This window comes from Sturnira hondurensis, unplaced genomic scaffold (genome assembly GCF_014824575.4).
Source record: "Sturnira hondurensis isolate 20B ecotype Veracruz unplaced genomic scaffold, ASM1482457v3 Scaffold0001989, whole genome shotgun sequence".
Taxonomy (NCBI): domain Eukaryota; kingdom Metazoa; phylum Chordata; class Mammalia; order Chiroptera; family Phyllostomidae; genus Sturnira; species Sturnira hondurensis.
Window position 1 is genome coordinate 1,247,159 of NW_028074620.1, and position 8,907 is coordinate 1,256,065.

The 8,907-nt window shown below is 35.8% G+C and overlaps 1 pseudogene; it reads left to right on the forward strand.

The window, feature by feature from the left end:
• The first annotated feature begins 3,206 nt into the window (after window positions 1-3,206).
• The window catches only part of LOC118981543 (spermatogenesis-associated protein 31E1-like), a 17,312-nt pseudogene continuing 11,611 nt past the window's right edge, over window positions 3,207-8,907 (forward strand).

Consider the following 8,907-nt stretch of genomic DNA (forward strand, 5'->3'; position numbering starts at 1 on the left):
TAATTTTTTGCACTAAAACTATTTTCCCTTCTCAAACCCCATCCTGACAAAAATTACATTCAAAATCAGTGTGTTCCCAGAATGGATCTCACAGGGAGCAGCCTCATAAAAGCCACACATCCCAATGTGGCTTGAACTATAGTTCAAAATATAGTTCAAAATATACTATGCATTTACCTTGAAATACATATTTAACAAGAAAAGGCACATGACCGAAGCCTACAGTCCTGACTGTGGAACTGGCCACTTTTCAGTAATTAACTGGATGTTGGTTCATTTCCTGTGTTTGTCTTTCAACAGAAGGGGATACAATGCAACAGCTTGAAAAATGAAAGACCTTCTCATTTACACATGAAAAACCATCTTATGTGGTAACTCCACAGGGCTGTCTGCAAAGCTCTGTGTATACATTGCATTTAAGGGCTTAGATCTCTCTGCACCTGCTGGGTCACTACAGACCCCCACTAGTTTGAAGCCTGTTAGGGCAGGAGACTTTTCAGACTGTGTCTACAGGACGCCAATACAGCTAGCTGGTCAACTCAGTTCTTTTGACAAGGAAAAAAAGTCAGTCCCTCCAATAAAGGAAAATTAATCAAGCCATTTTTTGGTTGTGTGTAGACAAATAAATTGGTTACCTTCGTTTTCCATTTTCCACTTGTTCTGTGGGGCTATGTAGACTCAGTTATAGGCTCATCATTTGTTTTCATCACATTAAATGCAGCACTGAATCAACTTCAATCTGAAAGCTGCCGTCTGCTCGACTCCAGGGAAGAGATTTAGAAGATGCTACTAGTTGCAGCCCTACAGAAGCCTGAGGCAGCTTTCCCCAGTGAAAAATGCAGTCCTGTGCCCTATTTGTGTGAGACTGCCCTTAAGAGACTAAGTATTTTGTGTATTACTATATGAAAAGATTCATGTCACTGACCAGTGGTTTATAATGGGGATGTAGTGTTACTGAACTGATAAAAGGATAGTAACCATTATATAGTTAATAGAGTTTTTGACTACAGCCAAATCGGTTCAATAATCTGAAAGCAACAAGGACTAGCTCAGAAATTCTTTGACCACCCACACACTGTGAAGGACTTTAAGGGTTGTCACATAAATAGTCTATGGAACAGCAGATAACATTTTTGTGCAGTGGCTCATTTGTGAGCCACTTGGAGTGTGTATTTCTCTTGGAAGTTTCCTCTTAGCAGCTTCATCACTGGTATCAGCTCCTAGGAGTAGAAAACTTACCCATGGATGATAACACATTAACAAAACTGTAATATTATTTAATATAAAGGGTAAATACATTATTCTCTAGCTTCATAAATTACTTGCAATGCACAAAAGTATTGCTATTTGTATAATAAAACAGGTACTTTATATATATATAAATGTTATATTAATATTTTCTACAAAACCAATGTTAAAAAGATCTAACTATTGGTTTTCAGTAAATCAGCTCTTAGACGTGTCCTTAAGTATGCTACTGTTTACCATTGTGTAAGAGGAAAGAAATAAACAGTAAATATCTCCTATTTTTTTTTAAAATCAGCACTAAATTTAAAATTTGATTGAGCATCTAAAAACATGGTCTTCTAGTCATAGCAATAAACCAAAATAAGAATTTCTGGGAAACTCGTCTGTTACAAAAGGCAAAAGGCTAAATTTGTAAGACTTTCAAGGTGGGTGAATGGCCAAATCCTCTTCACATTTACAAAATGCAAAGAGCCATTCTGCTGCATGATTTCCACATCAGAAGACTACAACTGGCTAGGTTGTGAGTTGTGTGAAATTAACTCCCAGACTAGTTTCCATTTTGTTTTCAAGATGCCATGCTACGTTAAGACAAAGACTTTTCACCCTCAATTTGGAGCAACCTAGAAGAGAGAGAGAGAGAGAGACAACCTTGCCCCGCTGATATAATAAAGAAAAAAATGAGCTTAAGCAGCAATTCAAATGATTTAACTGAAACATAAAGAAGAAATTCTTAGTAGAGAGGAGTTAAGATAAGTCACAGAGGGAAAAATTAATTTTCTTATATAAAACAGATACTAATTTGTCTAGAATGTTTAAGTACAATTTTGCCAGAAGGTAAGAGGATGAAATATCAGGGTCTTACTGGTTAACAATTTGCTTTAGCAAAACTGGCAAGTAACTCAGTACTATTATATAAATACCTAATATTTATTAAACCTGATATATTCTGGGTTTTTAAAATAGATAATCTACAGACCAAGTCCCCGTGTTCAATAAGCAAATACCTGTCAAATGGGAGAGGAGGGTTAGGAATATTTTTTGATAGTCTAAAATACTCCTCAGCTGTAGTAGCATTGATCCATTGAAGTTTTCTAAGACAAGATACATGAAAAGTAAATTGTTTTAATTGTGTATCTTTGGAAACCTCTTTATCCTGTCCTCCGATTGATTAAAGCTTGGCTACATACAGAACTATTCACGGAAATAATTTAGCACAAATTTTAAAGGACCATATTCAGCTTTCAGTATTGCTTCTGAGAGGTCTTACGCCAATCTGATTATGATCCACCACATGTAATCAATTTTTCTTAAAAAATAGCTCCTTTTCCTTATTTCTGATATTTAAACATGTTATACTGCCTGGGAAGGAGTAATTTCTTAATCATTTTGCTGAGTGCTTCATGGACCCATTCTAAAACCTCATATTCCCCGCCTTCCTGAAAAGTCATCTCTTATTTCTCTGATATTTACTACCACCTGATTCTTTCCTTCCTTTTCTCTTTCTGAAATTTCTATTAGTTGAGTATTGAACTAATACTCTCTTTGTCTGTTAGATTACATTATTTTTCCTTTTAACTTTTCAATTTTGAACTATTATATTTTTAATTTCAAAGACTTCTTCCTCAATCACTGAATGTTTCTTTATCATACTGTTTCCATTTGATGAGTAAATTTTCTCTCACTTACAGAGAGATAGGGGGGAAATTTCTCTTTATCCCTGTAGACTTTCACTGCTTTTATTCCTTTCTGTTCTCTTTGTTGTGTTTTGAGAGGCAGTGCCTGCTCTTATTGTACTAAACTTAACCAAAGTTCAACTCTCTTCAATTGTGAAATGAAGAGAGATGAAATCTATGGTCTTCCTGATGCCAAAGTATAAATCTCAGAGGTAAGGGAACTCTGTAAGTAGGGGACACTTGGGTAGTGGTTACAGATGGGAACAGAGGGGGAAGTTTATAGAAATGATCGTTGTTGTCCTGCCTCTGAGAGAGGAACAGCCAAAGTCAAAAACATTTGACTTCCAGAAATGTAAGCTACTTGCACAGAAGTAGAGTGCCAGCAGAAAGAAAGCAGAAGGGAAGGCCCAAGGAAAGCCCAGAAGACAACTCTAAATGCATTTGCATTTACAGTGTTCTCTCTAGCCCTGGTTCAAGGACAAGGGAATATCCAGGAGCAGGAAACATATGACCTGAGTAAAAAACAATAGAATGAAGAGGTCAGGCGCAGAAATGGTTTAGAAAAATAGTTGCAGCAGGGCACTGGAATTCTGGGGGAAGGAGGGGTGGAATAGTAAAAAATAAAGGAGACACCAAAAACAGTTAGGGACCACCTATTCTGTGTTAAAGCCCAAGGGTTATAGAGGTAGCCAAAATTTTTTAAGAGAGGGTCAAAGAAGATTTTTTATTCTAGAATCTAAATAACTAGTGAGAGAAGATCTGACAACACTCCACAGGTCTGCATCTGGAAAAGTTCCACATGCCTATTTTAATCATATTTTTCTTCTTTTACATGACAAAAAATGCCCAATTTTGAAAACTGGCTAGAAGCGTATTTATGTAGTACATTTCTCTGGCAATACATATGTAGTAATTAACAAATTTTGGAGAGGCAGAATTATGTTATGAAAAATGAGTATTGATGCACATTGGAGACCATTTTATTTACTAATTCATACATTTAATCACACCATTAAGATTTCTGAATGCCTACTATGTACCAAGCCCTAAGATTAAAACATTAACAGAAAAATTAAAAAGAATTCACCATAATTTTGATAGTAGGAGAAAAAACAAAAATATGGTATTCTATGAAGTTAATAGTCATTATCAAGTAAACAAACAACCTTGAAAATAACATTTCTTATACTTAAAATCAAGTATTGCTGTAAAACTCCTATAGCACACATATAGTAGGCACTTTATAAGGAGGGATTATTTTGAAAAATTCCTTTGCAAACATTTTTAAAATACATAAACTGGGCACCAGTGCATTTGGAAAGAGCCCTTATGTCAGCAGCACTGACACTGACACAAGTTTACACAACAGCACATTGAAAGATAAATAGAGAAAAACAAACTCAAGAGATGAATCTATGTATCTTTAATTGAAAGCTCTGGGCTTCGAATATGGAATATTTGGCACCCTGGTCAGGGTAGCTTAGTTGGCTAGAGCATCTTCCCAAACATCAAAAGTTGTGGCTTCAATTCCTGGTCAAAGCACATACCCAGGTTGCAGGTTCAATCCCCAGCTGGGGCAGTCGACCATCAACACTTCTCTCTCTCTCTCTCTTCCTATCTCTCTCTCTCTCTCTCTCTGCATCCCCCTCATTCCTTTCTCTCTTTATTTTCATCTCTCTCTAAAAGCAATGTAAAAATGTCCTCAAATAAGGATAAAATAATAATAATATAAAGTGGAATTTTTGGCAATTGCAAGCAGACAGAACAACTCCCTATGATCAATACTGTATCAGCAATGCAAAAAACTGACCAGCACCTAGCCTGATAAATGTCTAGATTAAATACTCATTGGGTGGATGAATGAAGAAAATATCAATGAAGTAGATATGGGTGTGGACTAATGTGGGAAAAAGCAGCACATCAAGGAAGCATGAAAATTCAGGAACATAAAAGATTATAGGGCCACTACACAGTCAATTTTCTCTAAATTATTATCATAAGTTGGTAGCTAACATGAAAAATCCATATTTCATAGTTACTGCATATTTTTCTTATGTTTAAGCAATCATATACATTTGTTACATGTATGAGTTCCCTCCTTTTAATGTATTTTCTTGTCATATCTATAAATGTTCAAGTTAAGTCTATTTTTCTCAGTTTTACAAGTTACATACTTATTATTGTTACTAATATTTAAAATAAATTTGCATTGTTACACAAATTAGAAAAAAACATGAAAAGCACTAAGGTCCAAAGATTTACAGTCATTTCTTCAAGACTACATGGTGACTAGTGCATATCTAGGCCCAAATTCTCGTTTTTCTATTAACCAGGCAGAGCTGTACACCCAATTCAAAACTATTTCAAAATTCTTTTTTCCTCGTTTTCTAGAGTAACTTTTCAGATAAGCTATGATGCTTATCAGAAATTATCTTGCTATATCAAGCATATATACTCTATAGGAATGATTTATGTTTTAGGAATCTTTTAGAGAAAATAACCAGCAAAAGTGCACATATCAAACATACTGCATTATTATTTTTAAAATAAATTTTTAATAAATTTATTTGGGGTATGTTGGTTAATATAATTATTTTGGATACAAGTATACAGTTCTATAATACAACATCTGCATACTGTACTAAGTATTCATAACCCAAAGTTCGGTCTCTTTCTATTAATAGAAAAGAGAGTTTTGTTTACCTTCTTCTACCTGCCTCCACCCCCTTTCCCTCAGGTAATCACCATGCTTTTCTCTGTGCTTATGAGAGTTTTGTTGTTGTTGTTTGCTTAACCCCTTCACCTATTTCACCCACACCCCCTCCCCCTGACAACTGTCAGTCTGTTCTCAGTAACTACAAGTCTGTTTCTGTTTTGTTTATTTATAGTGTTCATTGGAGTCTACGTATAAGTGAAATCATATGGTATTTGTCTTTTCTCTGAATGGCTTATTTCACTTAGCATAATACTCTCCATGTCCATAAATGTTGTCGCAAAAAGTAAGATTTCATTCTTTTTCATGACCAAGTACTGTTCCATTAAATGTCAGAGCTTTTTATTTACACATCTACCAATGGACACTTGGGTGGCCTCAAAATCTTGGTTATTGTAAATTGCGCTGAAATAAATATAAAGGTACATAAATTCTTTTGAATCAGTGAATCAGGTTTCCTCAGATATATGGGGTCTGGCCTGAAGGTATCCAGCTGTGTAATATGAAAAATACAGACATTTTTTAAGAAGATGCAAGGAACATTGCACGTAGGACAATGACACCTCAGTCACCTTCTGAGTAGGCACCTGGGGACCTCACACAGTTCTTCCAATTGTCATCAGCTGCCCTGTCATATTTTAGTAAATTTCTTTGACAGTCTGAAATCTCTTTTCTTTCAAAGGTGATTTTAATTTTGGGAAAAGCCAAGAGTAGCACGGCACTGAATCTGGGTGGTAGTTGAGCTGAGTTACCTCAGTGATTTGATATTTTGCCAAAAAACTCTGCATGAAATATGGTGCATGAATGGGTCCATTGTCTTGATGAAGCTGCCAATCACCAGTTGCCCATAGCTGGGGCATTCTGAATCATCCCAATAGTTTATGTGGAGAAATGTTCCAGCTTAATGCAAAATTTGATGAAGATTCACTGCTCTACTCATATTCATTTTGAATATGACAGCCACACAGTACACATGCTCACTCAATGGCATCTACCACCCCCACTGATCAGTACAGTGAAGTCATCATTGTTTATGCATGTGCATTTCAGTCCACTGTCCTTGGCTGCCAGGTTATATCAGTGCTGTGCATACTGTTCTTATCATATTAATAATGGCTTGACTTTTTCTGAACAGACCTCATATTCCCAGAAGTGGAATTGCTGGGTCATAAGGCAGTTTCAGTTTTAATTTTGTGAGAAACTCCCATACTGTTTTCCAAGTGGCTAACCAACCTGCATTCCCACCAATGGTACACTAGAGTATCTTTTTCTCCACATCCTCACCATTTTTGTGGATTTACTCACGATAGCCATTCTGACACAGTTGAAATGGTATCTCATTGTGGTTTTAATTTGCATTTCACTGATGTTAGTGACCTTGAGCATTTTTTCATATGTCCACTGGGCATCTGCATGTCCTCTTTGGAGTGCTGTCTATTCAGGTCTCTTGCAAATTTTTTTAATAGGAATGCTGATATTTGCGTGTTTAGCTGTTTAAGTTCCTTATAAAGTTGGGATATTAACCCCTTATTAGATACATTTTTGGCAAGTATGATCTCCCATTCAGTGGGTTGTCTTTTCATTTTGTTGATTGTTTTTATTGCTATGGAAAACTTTCTACTTGATATGCTCATATTAGTTTTTTTTTTCTTTTATTTCCCTTGCCCAGTGAGATTTATCACAAAAAATGCAACTAAGAGAAATATCCAAAATTTTAAGGCCTAGGTATTGTTCTAAAATTTTTAAGTTTTCAAAGCTAACATTTAAGTTAATCAATTTTATGTTTACTCCTGTATATAGTGTAAGAAGGTGATCTAGCTTCATTTTTGTGAACATATCTATACAATCTTCCCAACATCATTTATTGAATGAAATGTGTTTATCCCTTTGCCTACTTTGTCAAATATTAATTGACCATAAAGGTGTGGGTTAATTTCTGAATTCTCTCTTCTGTTCCATTAGATATATATGTGTATTTTTATGCTATTTTGATTACTATTGCCTTGTAATATAGTTGAATATCAGGTAGCATGATACTTCCAGCTTTTTTCTTCTTTCTCAAAACTGCTGTGGACAATCGGGGTTTTTTGTGGTTTCACATACATTTTTGGAATATATGTTCTAGTTCTGTGAAATATGCCATTGTTATTTTGATAGGAATTGCTTTCAATGTATGGACTGATTTGGATAGTATGGACATTTTGATTATGTAAATTCTTTCTATTCATGAACATACTAAGTGTTTCTACTTAATAGCATAACTCAGTTTCTTCAGTATCTTACAATTTTCTGAGTACAGGTCTTTTACCTCTTTAGTTAAACTTATTCCTTGATGTTTTTTAAATGTATTTTATTGATTATGCCATTACAGTTGTTCATTTCACCCCCTTCATTACCCTGCATCCTGCACAAGCCTCTCCCACCAGTCCCCACTCCTTTAATGTCCATGTGTCACACACAAGTTCTTTAGATTCTATATTTCTCATACTATTCTTGCCCTCCCCTCTGTCTATTTTCTACAATTTCCCTTTCTTTTTTTCCAATTTTTTTATTTAACTATTTTTCAAGTACAGTTTTCTGTCTATTACTCCCATCCCATCCCACCCCGCATGCTCCTCCCTCCCTCTCATTTCCACCCTTCACAGTTGTTGTCCATGTATCCTTTATATAGGCTCCTCTAAATCCCTCCCTTATTTCCCCTGAAATTCCCTCCCCCTCTCCCCTATGGTCACTGTCAGCCTGTTCTCTATTTCAGTGTCTTTGGTTATATTTTGCTTGCTTGTTCATTTTGTTGTTTAGCCTCCTGTTAAAGGTGAGATCATATGGTATTTGTCCTTCAACACCTGGCTTATTTCACTCAGCATAATGCTTTCCAGTTCCATCCATGATGTTGCAAAAGGTAGGAGCTCCTTCTTTCTCTCTGCAGCATAAAATTCCACTGTGTATATGGACCATAGTTTTTGATCCATTCATTTACTGACGGGCACCTAGGTTGCTTCCAACTCTTGGCTATTGTAAATTGTGCTGCTATGAACATTGGGGTGCATAGGTTCTTTGGGATTGGTGTTTTAGGGTTCTTAGGATACAATCCTAGCAGTGGAATTGCTGGGTCAAAAGGCAAGTCCAATTTTAGTTTTCTGAGAAAATTCCATACTGTTTTCCATAATGGTTGTACCAGTCTGCAATCCCACCAACAGTGGACCAGAGTCCCCTTTTCCCCACACCCTCTCCAACATTTGTTGTTTATTGCTTTGTTTATGATAGCCATTCTCA